The sequence below is a fragment of the Hordeum vulgare genome, chromosome 5H, assembly GCF_904849725.1.
Source record: "Hordeum vulgare subsp. vulgare chromosome 5H, MorexV3_pseudomolecules_assembly, whole genome shotgun sequence".
Classification (NCBI taxonomy): Eukaryota; Viridiplantae; Streptophyta; class Magnoliopsida; order Poales; family Poaceae; genus Hordeum; species Hordeum vulgare.
The window spans coordinates 550,998,440-551,014,522 of NC_058522.1; positions in this window are offsets into that span (position 1 = coordinate 550,998,440).

Sequence of the window (16,083 nt, forward strand, 5' to 3'; positions counted from 1 at the left end):
TTTGATGCTGAAGTGTTTGATCCAGATCATGGTGTTCTTTCGAAGGTTCAAAGGTGTGTTACCAATTAAATGAACAACGTTCTGAGGGCACTTTCTCGGCAGAAGAGGTGAGGAAGGGCTTATTTGACATTGGAGATTTCAAGGCCCGGATGGCCTTCATTCCATTCTTAATAAAAGGTTCTGGCCAATGCTTGGTGATGATTTGGTCCAGGAAGTACTCCAGGCTATTAATACATGCACAATTCCTTCTGGGTGAAATGATACAGTTATTGTCCTGATCCCTAAGAATACAAATCCTGAGAAGGTAACACAGTTTCGCCCTATTAGTCTTTGCAATGTAGTTTACAAGGTTATTTCTAAGATGATTGTTGCACGCGTGAAACCTTTGCTCCCACGGATCATCTCTCCCACCGAGAGTGCTTTTGTTCCTGGGAGACTTATAACTGATAATGTACTCATTGCGTATGAGAGTTTGCATGCCATAAAAACAGGAAGAAGGGGAAGGAAGGATGGTGTGCAGTGAAACTTGATATGCATAAGGCTTATGATCGTGTTGAATGGGTGTTCCTGGAAGCTATTTTGGTAAACCTAGGATTTAATGTGAATTGGGTGGCACTTGTTATGCAATGTGTAAAATCGGTGCAATACATAGTGCACTTCAACTATGAAGAGACAAAAAATTTCAAACCATCTAGGGGATTGAGACAGGGAGATCCCCTCTCCCCTTACCTCTTCCTCTTGTGTACTCAAGGCTTGACTGCTCTACTTTCACATGTTGAAGATTCAGGACATCTTGAATGGGTTAAAGTGTGCAGAGATGCACCCGCTATAACTAACCTCTTATTTGCAGACGATTCACTAATCTTGATGAAAGCAAACGCTTAGAATGCAGCTTCTTTAAGAGGGATCCTTGATACATACTGTTCGGCATCGGGACAAAAACATGAGTGTAGAAAAATCAAGCATTTTCTTCAGCCCGAACACACCCGTTGAAACCAGGGCGGATATCTGTACCACTCTTGAGATAATGACTGAAAGTTTAAATGACAAATACTTGGGGCTTACAGCCACTATTGGTCTGGATAAGAGTGATTGCTTCAACTACCTGATTGACAGGATTGTTCAGAGACTGATGGGGTGGAAAGAAAAGGTTCTATCACTAGGCGGGAAAGAGGTACTACTCAAATCAGTGGCTCAAGCCATACCATCTTATGCAATGTCGGTCTCCAAAATTCCTAAAAATAATTGCAAAGGAATAACAGAGCACAATTTTGGTGGGGTGATGATGCCAATCATAGGAGGATGCACTGGTTTGCTTGGTGAAAAATGTGTGTTCCCAAGAAGGAAGGTGGAATGGGTTTTCGTGATATCCATTGCTTTAATCTGGCTCTGTTGGCAAAACAAGCATGACATTTAGTGGATGCCCCTGACTCCCTTTGTGCAACCATTCTCAGAGCTAAGTATTATCCGAATGGAGATCTGCTTAATGCACCTTTGAATAAGAAATCCTCCTATACTTGGCAAAGTATCACGTAGGGGGTTAAAACATTAAACCTTGGTCATATATGGCGTATTGGAGATGGAAGCAAAGTCAACATCTGGTCGGATGCTTGGATTCCTCAGTCTCCTACAAGACTTCCGATTCTGATCTGATTGATCCTGCAACAGGCCAATGGGATGCTCTACTAGTGGATCAAACATTTTGGTCAGTTGATGTTCATCGGATTCTGAGTATTCCTTTACATTCCTTTGATATGCCGGACTTTGTTACTTGGCACCCATCGAAACATGGTTCTTTCTTTGTCAAATCAGCTTATCTTGAGACATGACGCAACCACTATGTCACGCCCAAGATGCGACCCTATCCTCAATTTGGCACGAAGGCCTTGTCAGGGATAGAAGCGCATCTCTTCGTGTCGCAAGAATGGATATCGTCACAAGTACATGTACTGAAAAGAAGACATATATAAAGAGAGTTGGCTTACACTCGCCACAAGCTACATCAGAGTCACAACAGTACATTACATAAACATCATGAAGAAGAGCAGGGTCCGACTACGGACGAAAACAAACGAGAAAATGAAACGACGTCCATCCTTGCTATCCCAGGCTGCCGACCTAGAACCCATCCTAGATCGAAGAAGAAGAAGAAGAAGAAGCAACTCCAAACGAACAATCAACGCGCTCGCGTCAAATAACCTTTACCTGTACCTGCAACTGGTGTTGTAGGAATCTGTGAGCCACAGGGGACTCAGCAATCTCATTTCCAAAGGTATCAAGACTAGCAAAGCTTAATGGGTGAGGTATGGTTAAGTGGTGAGATTGCAGTAGCGGCTAAGCATATATTTGGTGGTTAAACTTACGAGTACAAGAAATAAGAGGGGGAAGATCTACGCATAACGGACGTGAACTACTGATGATCAAATGAATGATCCTGAACACCTACCTATGTCAGACATAACCCCACCGTGTCCTCGATCGGAGAAGGAACTCACGAAAGAGACAGTCACGGTTACGCACACAGTTGGCATATTTTAATTAAGTTAACTTTGAGTTATCAAGAACCAGTGTTAAACAAAGTTTCCACGTTGCCACATAACCGCGGGCACGGCTTTCCGAAAGATTTAACCCTGCATGGGTGCTCCAACTAGTCCATCACAAATTACCACAAGCTGCATACAAATCCTCAATCACGAAGCTCGCGATCTCGTCAGATTCCCTAGCAGAAAACCTCAACTCTGAGATTACCCAAAGCATCACCGGAATCCCGATGCACAAGATATCTCGTCAAAGGTAAAACTAATCCAGCAAGGCCGCCCGGCGTGTCGACGATCCCGATAGGAGCCGCGTATCTCGTTCTCAGGACACGACGGATAAGCACAGCGTACGGTGGCCTGATAGAAATCTCCCGAGTTGCCCCGGGTTGGCCCCGCAAATGGCTCTAGTTTTGGACCAGCACCAACAGCACTGGCCCCCCTGTATTATGTAGAATTACTCGTCGGGTAGCGCTAACTCCCTATGCATTTCAATATTAACAAGTTATTATGTTGGGCAAATGTAGTACTAATGTTGGGCCTTGCCAGACCAGCTTTAATCTAAAACGAATTATCAAGGGGGTCCCCATAACAACCCCGATCGTGTTAGGAGCGCTCAATTATGGAACATAACACCGGTAGCCGAAAACTAAGGGGGCAAAGGTGGAACAAAACACCAGGCTAGAAAGGCCGAGCCTTCCACCTTTTAGCAAGTATATATGTGCATTAAATTAAATATCATTTAATAGGGTGATATAACAAGGAACCCATGTTTTCACATGGAAGCAACTACACCTGCAACTAGCAACGCTATCAACAAGGTTAAGCAGGCGGTAACATAGCCAAACAATGGTTTGCTAGGTTGAACAGGTTGAAGGTTATCCTGGCATTGTTGAGAGGCTGATATGTAAACATGTGGTAGGCAACGAGACATAATCGATAGAAGCGATAAAACTAGCATGGCAATGATAGTAATGGTATCTGGGGAAATGATCATCTTGCCTGAGATCCCGCTTGGAAGAAGAATGCCTCCGTGAAGCAAACGAACTGACGTAGTCGAACGGGTCCTCACAATCTGTCACGTTGCGGAACTCTATCGAGACGAAGCAAACCGGAAACACAAATCAACACATGGAATTCACCACACGATGCACAACACAAATGATGCATGAGCAGCTGAATACATGCAAGTCACGGCATGACAAATCACACAATCAAACACTACACATTAAGTGAAGTTCAATATACAACGAGTTGCATATTGACGAAACTCCACGTTTATTATTTAGTTCTATCCCGATTAGACACGCGGCAATATTAAATGTGGTTAAACATGGAAAGAGGTGAAGCACAATTTAATCTACCTAGCTAGGCATTTTAAATGAGGTCGGAAATGACATATAGCATCTCCGAGACGACCTCACATGCTAATTTACAATTCTGTCCAGATCTGAATTAACACATTTAATTAGTTGTTAAACAGCAAAAAAAAGGTTCTCGTGATTCTACGCGTCATTTCAAGCAATCTACACATAAAGAACATCTCCAACGGAGCTATGGTTCAAAAGATACAAGCACCGCAAGATATGATGGCATGAATGCAATATGTGTGCAACGACGGCTACGAGCACTTCAGAACATACAACCAGCAAGAGGAAATGAAACTACACGAGATTCTAAGCAAGTTTCATGTAGGACACGATCAAATCGGAGCTACGGTTCAACAACTACGAGCCAAACAAGAAATCACTACAATCTGCCAAAATCAGCCACATAGCATTTTCTACACCCCACAACTACGAGCTACACAACTCCAATAAACTCAAGCAAGGCATGGCATGAAAGAGGGCAAGACGCACTACTACAAACAACTAACAACAACTAGCATGACAGCAAGGAGCACTAGGAAAAGAAGACACAAAATGGCATCTCACACACTATTTCAGACTTAGTGAAAATTACACCTCATGAAAGTGCCGTTTTCGATCTGAAGCAATATTGACAGCAGAAAAATCCTAAGCTACAGGACTCCAAATGCCATGAAACTTTACAACATGCTATAGAAACACAAGGGGTACAACTAACTCCATTGGACCAACCTCAAAAGAGCTACAGATCACAAGATGCAAGCAAGACAAGACAGCAACAAAATATAACAGATTTCAGACTTAGAAATATTTCAGCTCCGCTAAAACAACACTATTTCTAGCAACTTGAGGGCAATCAAAACACACCTAAGCATGCATTTCTATTGCAACTAAAAATACCAGTGGCTAGACAAAACATCAAAGAACAACTCCCTAGTTGACAACTATTTCAAACGAGGCACGGAATAAATCCTACGAATTAAAAAAAGGGCAACATAGCAAAACATCGCGCGAACTAAATTACTCAAAAGCTAAAACTAATTGCACAGAAAAATCTCATGGATTTTCCTACCCCGGAAACATATATAATATGTGGGGTTGCGCAACAAAAATAATGCCACACATAAATGCGAGATAATGGCCTATACGCGGGAAAATAAATTAGCGGCAATTCCCTACACGCAAAAATACAAACGACTGCTCTAAAATACATGGAAAAATGGTTCCTAAAACATGGGCATTTAATCTACAGTATACGGGCAGTCCGGGCACGCACGAGAAATAACTACGGAACAGATCCATTGAAACAGCACGCAAAACGATGCATTAGGCACCTCAAACTGCCTCAAATAATTATGCAAGTTAGAAATTTGAAATCTACGCGGAAATCTAGCCAAGATACATATGCTACACCTTGCGAACCGATTTACGGTTTAAAAGTTATACATGTTTTAATATACGTCTATATTTTGGAATTTTAAATAATTCTGAAATAACATCTAAATAACTAACGGGCCTATAAAGAGGGCGCAACCACTATCCTACACCTAGTGCGAGATCTAAAGGGACTGGAGGGCTCACCTTGGGCCGCCACTTGGGCCGGGGGCGCTGGAGGCTGCTGGAGGCGAGGCAGTGGGCCGAGGCGTGCTGGCGCGACCCACGTGGCCAACGCGGCTGCTGGCGCTGACGAGGGAGGAGCTGGGCCGTGGGCGAAGAGCTTGGGCCGGCCTGGAGGAGCTGCCAGCTGGGCTGACTCGGGGCCCAGCCGAGGGTCGGGAGGCTGCTGCGGCGCCCTCGTCGTTCTCCCGTTCCCTGGACGAGGCGAGGGCAGAACAGTTGCGGCGGTTCCTGGAGACACCGACGAGACGACGCCGGGCTGCGGCTGCCGGCGAGCTCCACGGCGACGCAGGGATCCGGCGAAGGCACCTCAGGGGAGGCCGAGTGACGGCGGGGGCCGGCCGGATCTGGGCGCACATCGGGGAAGGCGGCGGCGGCGCATGGCGGCGGCGCGGGCTGGACGGAGGCGAGCTGCGGCGCTCGGTTCCACAGGCGGCGGCGGATCAGGGGGTTGCGGCGAGGCACGACTCTGCAGCGGCGGCGAGGCGACGAAGGCACGCTGCGGGGCTCAGGCACCGGAGGCGGCACGAGCAGGAGCTCAGGGCAGAAAGGGTGCGGCGGCGGATGGGCTTCAGCGGGCCACGCGCGGGCTCGGGCGGGCCCGACGGCTGGTGGGAGGAGGTGCTGCGGGGAGAGAGAGAGAGCCTAGGGTTTGCATGCTTTTTGAGGCAAAGGAGGGGCTGTGTGAAAATAAGCACGGGGGGTCTATTTATAGGCAAAGGGGGGCTAGGTTAACCGGAATCGCGTTCCGGATCCAACCGCGGGGTCGGATTCGGACGATTCCGAACGCGGGGACGGGTACGCGGCCGTGTAGAGGGGATATCCGGAGACGAGAGGGAGAACGGGCGGCGCGGCAACGAATTTTCAAACACCAACGAACGTCCGATGGAAGACCGAATACGGTGCCGCTACGGTCGACCGTTCGGGTACCAGACGAACTCCGATCGCGACGAAACTTGACAGGCGGCCTAACTACAACTAATAAAGACCGCGCGTCAAATCTCAACCCGATCAGAGGAAGTTTTACGCTCACTTTTAAAACAGGGTTTCGAACGATGCCGCGGGCGCGTGCGAGTGCGGTCGGGCTCAGAACGGTCAACGGCGAAAACCAGCAACTAACAACGGATGCAAGTTTTGAAAACTGGCGTCAGCGAAGATGCCGATGCAATGCAGATGATGTGCATGATGCGATGATGATGCGACAAATAAAAATAGACACACGACGAAAACAGAAAGAGAGGGGAATCTTCTGGAACGTCGGCATCGGGCTGTCACACACTATGAGTTGAAATCCACAAGGAGATCAGTTCCGGGTGCTATTGTGCCCAATCCAATCCGGGAGTTCATGTGGAAACTACCCTGTCCTGCTAAGGTAAGGATTTTTTCTATGGAGAATGCTTCATGGAACTCTCCCATGTCGGGTCAAACTTGCAGATAGGCACCTGAAGATCGCAACCAAATGCCCGACGTGTGAAAAAGCTGAAAGTGTTAAGCACATGTTATTCCAATGCAACAAGGCAAAAGAAGTCTGGAGGAAGTTGGGCATGGAAAGCATTATTCAGAGAGGATGTATGGCTGATCATGCAGGGGAAGCAGTAGTGGAGCTCCTTCTGTCCCTTCCGACACATGAAACTCATGTGCTTGGTGAGAGAAATGGTAACTTGATTATTGCAATTGCCTGTTGGTTCTTGTGGTGGGAAATAAGGAAGTTGGTGCATGGGGAGCACACAAATGGAGCATCCCAGATTGCTCTTTCAGTTCGTGCCTTAGCTGAAAAATTTGCTACAACTTCACGCAAATCTGCAAAAGGTAAAAGGAACCCATGGACGAGACCTCCACCGGGATTTATCAAACTAAATGTAGATGCTTCATTTGACCCAGATTTACTCCAAGGCATTGTTGGTGTTTCCCTACGTGATAATGCAGACAAGTTCATAGCAACAAGCAATTATGTTATTGATGTTTGCTTGGACGTGTTCATGGCTGAAGCTCTTGCACTTAGGTATGGTCTGAATCTGGCTATGTCAGTGGATTCTAACAAGCTCATAGTTAATTCGGATAACACTAATGTGATTGATTCGATGCAAGAAGGAGGTAATTCATGTGGTACAGCTGCAGCTATTCTTGATGACTGCGATCATATGGCTAGGGGCTTTACCCAGGTGCGGTACGACCATTGTCACACAGAGACTAATTCTATTGCCGACGAACTAGCTAGACTTTGCAAATTTTCTTCCCCTAGCTCGTGGTTTGATGAGCCACCTAATGCCATCATTCCATTACTTGTAAGAGACACTGTGTTGATTACTAGCCAATAAAATTGTGGTGAGATGTTCAAAATATATCTATATTTATTAAGTTTATGAATCAGCCCGCAATACATTTTAATTGATATTTGAAAAATCCATATCTTTTAAACTTTAACTCCAAATTTAACATGTTCTATATGAATTTTGATTAGACAAATATATAGAATCTTAATATGTTATTATTATACCTCTTCACCACTAAAAATATATATTATTTATAGTGAACCTTAATCAACAGCTTATGACCAGTCTTTCTTTCATACTGGTGCCGACCAAATTGAAAATGAACATTTTGGCAAAACTAGGATGAGAAACGAATAAAATATCTATAACCATACATGCACGCCTCGGCAAAATCTCACAGAAAAAATCGATTTATCATCCTATACCGAGAGGGAGCCGTCTTAAGATTGATAACATTCAAACTTGTTGTGATTGCGTGAACAATGAGACCACTGATGACCCACAAGTATAGGGGATCAATCGTAGTCCTTTCGATAAGTAAGAGTGTCGAACCCAATGAGGAGCAGAAGGCTGTGATAAACGGATTTCAGCAAGGTAATAACTGCAAGCACTGAAAGTAGCGGTAACAAGTGATGGTGTAGTGAGGTGAAACGTAGCAAGCGAAAACTAACAAGTAACAAGTAGTAGCAACGGTGCAGCAAGTGTCCCAATCCCTTTTGCAGCAAGGGACAAGCCTGAACAAAGTCTTATAGGAGGAAAAACGCTCCCGAGGACACACGGGAATTTCTGTCATGCTAGTTTCATCATGTTCATATGATTCGCGTTCGTTACTTTGATAGTTAGATATGTGGGTGGACCGGCGCTTGGGTACTGCCCTTACTTGGACAAGCATCCCACTTATGATTAACCTCTCTCGCAAGAATCCGCAACTACAAAAGAAGAATTAAGACAACGTCTAACCATAGCATTAAACTAGTGGATCCAAATCAGCCCCTTACGAAGCAACACATAGACTGGGGTTTAAGCTTCTGTCACTCCAGCAACCCATCATCTACTTACTACTCCCCAATGCCTTCCTCTAGGCCCAAATATGGTGAAGAGTTATGTAGTCGACGTTCACATAACACCACTAGAGGAAAAACAACATACAACATATCAAAATACCGAACGAATATCAAACTCACATGACTATTATCAGCATGACTTATCCCATGTCCTCAGGAACAAAAGTAACTACTCACAAAGCATAATCATAATCATAATCAGAGGTGTAATGAATAGCATCAAGGATCTGAACATAAACTCTTCCACCAAGTAATCCAACTAGCACCAACTACAAAGAGTAATCAACACTACTAGTAACCTTACAAGTACCAATCGGAGTCGCGAGACGAAGATTGGTAACAAGAGATGAACTAGGGATTGGAGAAGAGATGGTGCTCATGAATATGTTGATGAAGATGCCTCCCCTCCGACGAGAGGAGTGTTGGTGATGACGATGGCGACGATTTCCCCCTCCGGGAGGGAAGTTTCCCCGGCAGGATCGCCCTGCCGGAACTCTAGATTGGATCTGCTCAAGTTCCTCCTCGTGGCGGCGGCGAAACCACGAAAAAGATCCCGAATGATTTTTTCTGGAACGAAACCCTTCATATAGAAATAGAGGGGAGCTAGTGGGCCGTCAGGGAGCCCGCAAGCTTGCCCTCCGCCACCAGGGGGGTTGCGGTGGCAGGGCTTGTGGCGCCCTGGTGGCCCCCCTCTGGTACTTCTTTTGCCCAGTATTTTTTTATATAATCCCAAAAAATTCCACGTAACTTTTCAGGGCATTTGGAGATGTGCAGAATAGTGGACTAAGATTTGCTCCTTTTCCAATCCAGAATTCCAGCTGCGTGAATTCTCCCTCTTCAAATAAACCTTGCAAAATAAGAGAGAAAAGGCATAAATATGGTACCACAAAGTAATATAACAGCCCATAAAGCAAGAAATATCAACATGAAAGCATGATGCAAAATGGACGTATCAACTCCCCCAAGCTTAGACCTCGCTTGTCCTCAAGCGAAAACCAAGTTCCATAAACATGTCCACATGTTTAGGGACGAAGGTGTCGATAAAACATAATACAAACACGAGGGCATCATGATCACACATAGAACAACAATACATCATAAAGATTCTTATGGAAAAGTAACAATTCCTTCACAAAGCAAAGCATGAAGCAAAAACCTTACCAAGAAGTAACCAACAACAGTCCAAAGTCATTGAAGCAATTGCAATTTATCACAACATCAGAAAGAGTCAAATAAGAGCTTGTAAGGCAAATCCACATACTCAATCATCTATTTTGTTTTCCACAATTGTTACAACTCACGTGGTACTCATGGTGTCAAAGTTCCAACTAGACACAGAGGAAGATAGGGGCTTATAGTTTTGCCTCCCAACGATTTACCTCCAAGGTAAAGTCAACAATAATAAAGCATAAGTACTCAACTCCAAGTTGATATATGAATATATATCTTTCCCAAGCATGTGACGGTAGCCAAGACAAAGGCAAAATAGGGAATTGGTGAAGATCACGATGACTCTTACAAAGGTAAAAAGTAAAGGTACAAGATAGGCCCTTCGCAGAGGGAAGCACAGGTTGTCATGCGCTTTTGAGGTTTGAATGTGTGTCCTCTTAGTGCGGAGGAATGTCACTTTATATTGCCTCCTGTGATAAAGAACTTTATTATGCAGTCAGCCGCTTTTATGTCTTCCTCATCACAGGTTCGTACAAAGCTTATTTTCCACACACTAATAGATCATACATATTAGAGAGCAATTTTTATTGCTTGCACCGATGACAACTTACTTGAAGGATCTTATTCAATCCATAGGTAGGTATGGTGGACTCTCATGGCAAAACTGGGTTGAAGGTTTATGGATGCACAAGTAGTATCTCTACTTGGTGCGGGAGTTTTGGCTAATATGAGGTGGAAGCAATCGTCACATGCTAAGGGATCTCTAATCATATAACATTGTTTGGAACCAAGCAAACACAATTCATTATGTTGTCTTCCTTGTCCAACATCTACTCCTAAGCATGTAATAGTTTGGTGAGTGCTCACAATTGTAAAAAGTGTCTAAGATGATATATTTATATGTGAACCTCTCTTTCCTTATCTTCTTATTAATTGCAACAATGACTGAGGTCTATGTTGATTTATTCTCAACAAGTTTCAATCATCATACGTGTCATATGTGAAGCTATTACTTTCCATAAGATCGTCTCATGATCTTTCATGCTATCGTTATTTTCATACTTTTGATCATGGCACAAAGAAAATCACTGACTAACATAGTCTTTATTATATAGCTCGCAAGCTCGAATACATCGGGGGAGAGACAAAAGCAAAAGACTCAAACTAAACACTAAAGACGTGTTCCTCTAAGATAAGAAATAAAAACTGAAAAGGAAAGAACTAAAACAAAGGTAAAAGCAAAAGATATAAAGGTGATACGATACCAGGGCAACTCCCCCAAGCTTGGCAGAAGCCAAGGGGATTGCCCATACCAATGCTTAGTTGTCTTCCTTTGGCGGTGACGGTGGTGGTGTTGTTGCCTTTGATTCCAAGAGAGCTATCAATCTTTGATTTATACCTTTGAGATCTGCGACATGGTTTTCCAACAAAAGAACTTCACGAGAAAGGGAAATATTGCGAGCACGAGTTGTTTCGCAAAACCTCAAGAGTTCAATCGAGGATGGAGATCGCACGTGGAGGAAGGGTTGGAGAAAATCTACTCCTTCAATGTCTTCAATGTTGAACATAGGTTGAACTTCCTCCCTAGCTTGGGTTTTCTCCTTAGCTTGGTCCATGGCTTCCGTGACTTCTACTCTTTTCAGATCAGCATCTACTTCCTCATGAACTTGGTGAAGATCATTCTCCCCAATAGATTCCTCAGACATCTTTGCTCTAATTCTGCGGCAGACAACAAGCTCGAAACGAAAAATAGAGGAAAACTGCGCGATACGGAGATCAAAACCTTCAGGCGAATATATATTGATTTTTTCTGGACCAGAAGGAGTGCTCCGCAAGAAAATGGAGTCCGGGAGGCACACGAGGTGCCCACAAGCCCTCCCTCTGCCACCAGGGGGTAGGGGGCGGTGTCCAAGCTTGTGGTCGCCTCGTGCGCTCTCCGGACTGCTTTTTATTTTTCTAATTTTCCAAAAATTCCAAAACGGAGGAAACTTCCTATTGGAAAAGCATCGGAGTCCAATTTCTTACCGAAACAGATACCTTTTCGTCTTCAGGGTCTGAAACAGGCTGATAAACATCCCTTATGTATTCCTCTGGAGTTATGACATTGATGATATTGGTCTCAACATTTATGGGAGTACCCGAGATGTAATGCTTGATTCTTTGCCCATTTACCACTCTAGGAAAAATTCCTTCCGTGTTATTGATTTTGATGGCACCGGAACGATATACTTCCTCGATAACATAAGGACCTTCCCATTTAGAGAGAAGCTTGCCTGCAAAGAATCTCAAACGAGAATTGTATAACAGGACATAATCACCTACATTGAACTCTTGTTTCTGTATTCGTTTGTCGTGCCATCTCTTAACCTTTTCCTTGAACAACTTGGCATTCTCATATGACTGGGTCCTCCATTCATCTAACAAGCTGATATCAAACAACCGCTTCTCACCGGCAAGTTTGAAATCAAAGTTGAGCTCTTTGATTGCCCAATAAGCTTTGTGTTCCAACTCAAGAGGTAAACGACAGGCCTTACCGTAAACCATTTTATACGGCGACATGCCCATGGGATTCTTATAGGCAGTCCTATAAGCCCATAGTGCATCGTCAAGTTTGCTAGACCAATTCTTTCGAGATCTATTGACGGTCTTTTGTAGGATCAATTTGATCTCCCTATTACTCAACTCCACTTGACTACTAGACTGAGGATGATAAGGACATGCAACTCTATGGTTGACATCATACTTAGCGAGCATCTTGCGGAAGACACCATGAATGAAGTGTGAACCGCCATCAGTCATCAAATATCTAGGGACTCCAAATCTTGGGAATATGACTTCTTTAAGCATCTTAATAGAGGTGTGGTGATCAGCATTTTTAGTGGGGATAGCCTATACCCACTTAGTGACGTAATCCACAACAACTAAGATGTGAGTGTACCCATTGGAACTCGGGAAGGGTCCCATATAATCAAAGCACCAGACATCAAATGGTTCAATGACAAGTGAATAGTTCATAGGCATTTCCTGACGCTTACTGATGTTCCCTATCCTTTGGCATTCATCACAAGACAAGACAAACTTACGGGCATCCGTGAAGAGAGTGGGCCAATAGAAACCTGATTGCAATACCTTGTGGGCAGTTCTATCTCCAGCGTGGTGTCCTTCGTAGGCTTCGGAATGACACTTCTGCAAGATCTGTCCCTGTTCATGTTCAGGCACACAACGTCTAATAACACCATCTACTCCTTCCTTATAAAGGTGAGGATCATCCCAAAAGTAGTGTCTCAAATCAAAGAAGAATTTCTTCTTTTACTGATATGTGAAACTGGGTGGTATGTATTTGGCTACAATATAGTTTGCATAATCGGCATACCACGATGCACTATGTGAAGTGCGGATGCCATTTAATTACTCATCAGGAAAGCTGCCATCAATAGGTAGTGGGTCATCAAGGACATTCTCTAGCCTGGACAAGTTATCTGCTACAGGGTTATCAGCACCCTTTCGATCAACAACGTGCAAATCAAATTCCTATAGCAGGAGAACCCATCTGATCAGTCTAGGCTTAGCGTCCTTCTTCTCCATAAGGTACTTAATAGCAGCATGATCAGAGTCAACTATATAAGATCTGAACTTTTCACATGCAAACACGACTGCTAAAAACTCCTTTTCCGTAGTGGCATAGTTTCTTTGGGCACTGTCTAGAGTTTTACTAGCGTAGTGAATAACATTCAACTTCTTATCAACTCTTTGTCCTAGAACATCACCAACAGCATAATCACTAGCATCACACATGATTTCAAAGGGCAAGTTCCAGTCAGGTGGTTGAACAATAGGTGTGGTTATCAAAGCCTTCTTAAGTATTTCGAAAGCTTCCTCACAATCCTCATCAAAAACAAAAGGAACATCCTTCCGCAAGAGGTTGGTAAGAGGCCTAGAAATCTTAGAGAAGTCTTTAATGAACCTTCTATTGAAACCAGCATGACCTAGGAAACTTCGTATACCTCTGATATCTATGGGGCAAGGCATTTTCTCAATTGCATCAACCTTAGCCTTATCAACTTCAATGCCTCTTTTAGAGATTTTGTGTCCTAAGACGATGCCTTCATTAACCATAAAGTGGCACTTCTCCCAATTCAAGACGAGGTTGGTATCTTTGCTTCTTTGTAAGACTCTATCAAGGTTGCTGAGGCAATCATCAAAGGAAGACCTGTAAATGGAGAAGTCATCCATGAAAACCTCGACAATCTTTTCACAAAAGTCAGAGAATATAGCCATCATACATCTTTGAAAGGTGGCAGGTGCATTGCATAAGCCAAAAGGCATATGTCTATAGGCAAAGGTACCGAAGGGGCAGGTGAAAGTGGTTTTCTCTTGATCAGATTGTGCAACAGGTATTTGTGAGAAACCTGAATAACCGTCTAGAAAGCAAAAGTGTGTGTGTTTTGATAGCCTTTCTAGCATTTGGTCGATAAACAACAAAGGGTAATGATCTTTCCTGGTTGCCTTGTTCAGTTTCCAGAAGTCTATCACCATCCTATAGCCGGTAATAATCCTTTGTGGGATTAGTTCATCCTTATCATTAGGAACGACGGTGATACCTCCCTTCTTAGGCACACAATGTACTGGACTTACCCAATCACTATGAGCAACAGGATAAATGATTCCTGCTTCCAGAAGCTTTAATATTTCTTTTCTAACGACCTCTTTCATCTTAGGATTCAATCTCCTTTGATGATCAGCAACTGGTTTGAAGTCAGGATCAGTTTTAATCTTCTGCTGGCATAGAGTAGGACTAATACCCTTAAGATCATCAAGAGTATATCCAATAGTAGCACGGTGCTTCCTCAGAGTTTTTAGTAACTTCTTCTCTTCGTGCTCTGAGAGGAGAGCACTAATAATAACAGGATATATCTCCTTCTCATCAAGATAGGCATATTTAAGAGTATCAGGCAACTGTTTAAGCTCGAACATAGGATCACCCTTTGGTGTGGGAGGATCCACAAGCAGTTCAACAGGAAGATTATTCTTGAGAATAGGATATTGTTCTAAGACAATTTTATCTATCTCATCTCTCTCCTCCATATGCATATCATTTTCATGCTCAAGCAGATATTGCTCTAAAGGATCTGTAGGAGGTACGACAATAGAGGCAAGAGCAATGATTTCATCCCTACCAGACGACTCTCTTTCATGGGATTGTCTTCCAAACTTGGGGAAGTTAAATTCATGAGACACACCCTCGAAACTAACAGTGACGGTCTGCTTAGTGCAATCAATGTGAGCATTGACCGTGTTGAGAAAGGGTCTACCAAATATGATGGGACAAAAGCTATCTTCTGCAGTACCAAGGATGAGGAAATCACTAGGATACTTCGTCTTACCACACAGGACTTCTACGTCTCTCACAATTCCCAGAGGGCAGATAGTGTCTCTATTAGCTTGCGTAATAGTGACATCAATGGGTTCTAACTCAGCAGGTGCAATCTCATCTTTGATTTCATCATATAGAGAACGGGGTATTGCACTAACACTAGCTCCCATATCGCATAAACCATGGTAACAGCGATCTCCTATCTTGACAGAAACAACGGGCATGCCAACTACAGTTTCGTATTTGTCTTTCACGTGAGGTTTAGCAATTCTAGCAGAGTCCTCACAGAATTTGATAACATGCCCATCTATGTCTTCGGCTAAGAGATCTTTGATAATAGCAACACTAGGTTCAACTCTAATCTTCTCAGGGGGTGCAAGTGGTCTAATGTAAGCCCTACGTATCATAGTTGGAGCTTTAGGATAATCCTTTATCCTAGCAGGGTATGGTGGTTTCTCAGTGTAAGCACAAGGAACAACAGGATCACTAAAAGCAATGACTTTCTTCTCAACTAGATTGGTTTTGGCTATGTTTCTTTCTACAGGAGGATGATATTTAAACAACTTCTCTTTGGGAAGATCAACATGAGCAGCAAAAGATTCACATAGAGAAGCTACTATCTCAGAGTCAAGTCCATATTTAGCGCTAAAATCTCTAAAAGTGTTTGTCTCAGCAAAAGATTTA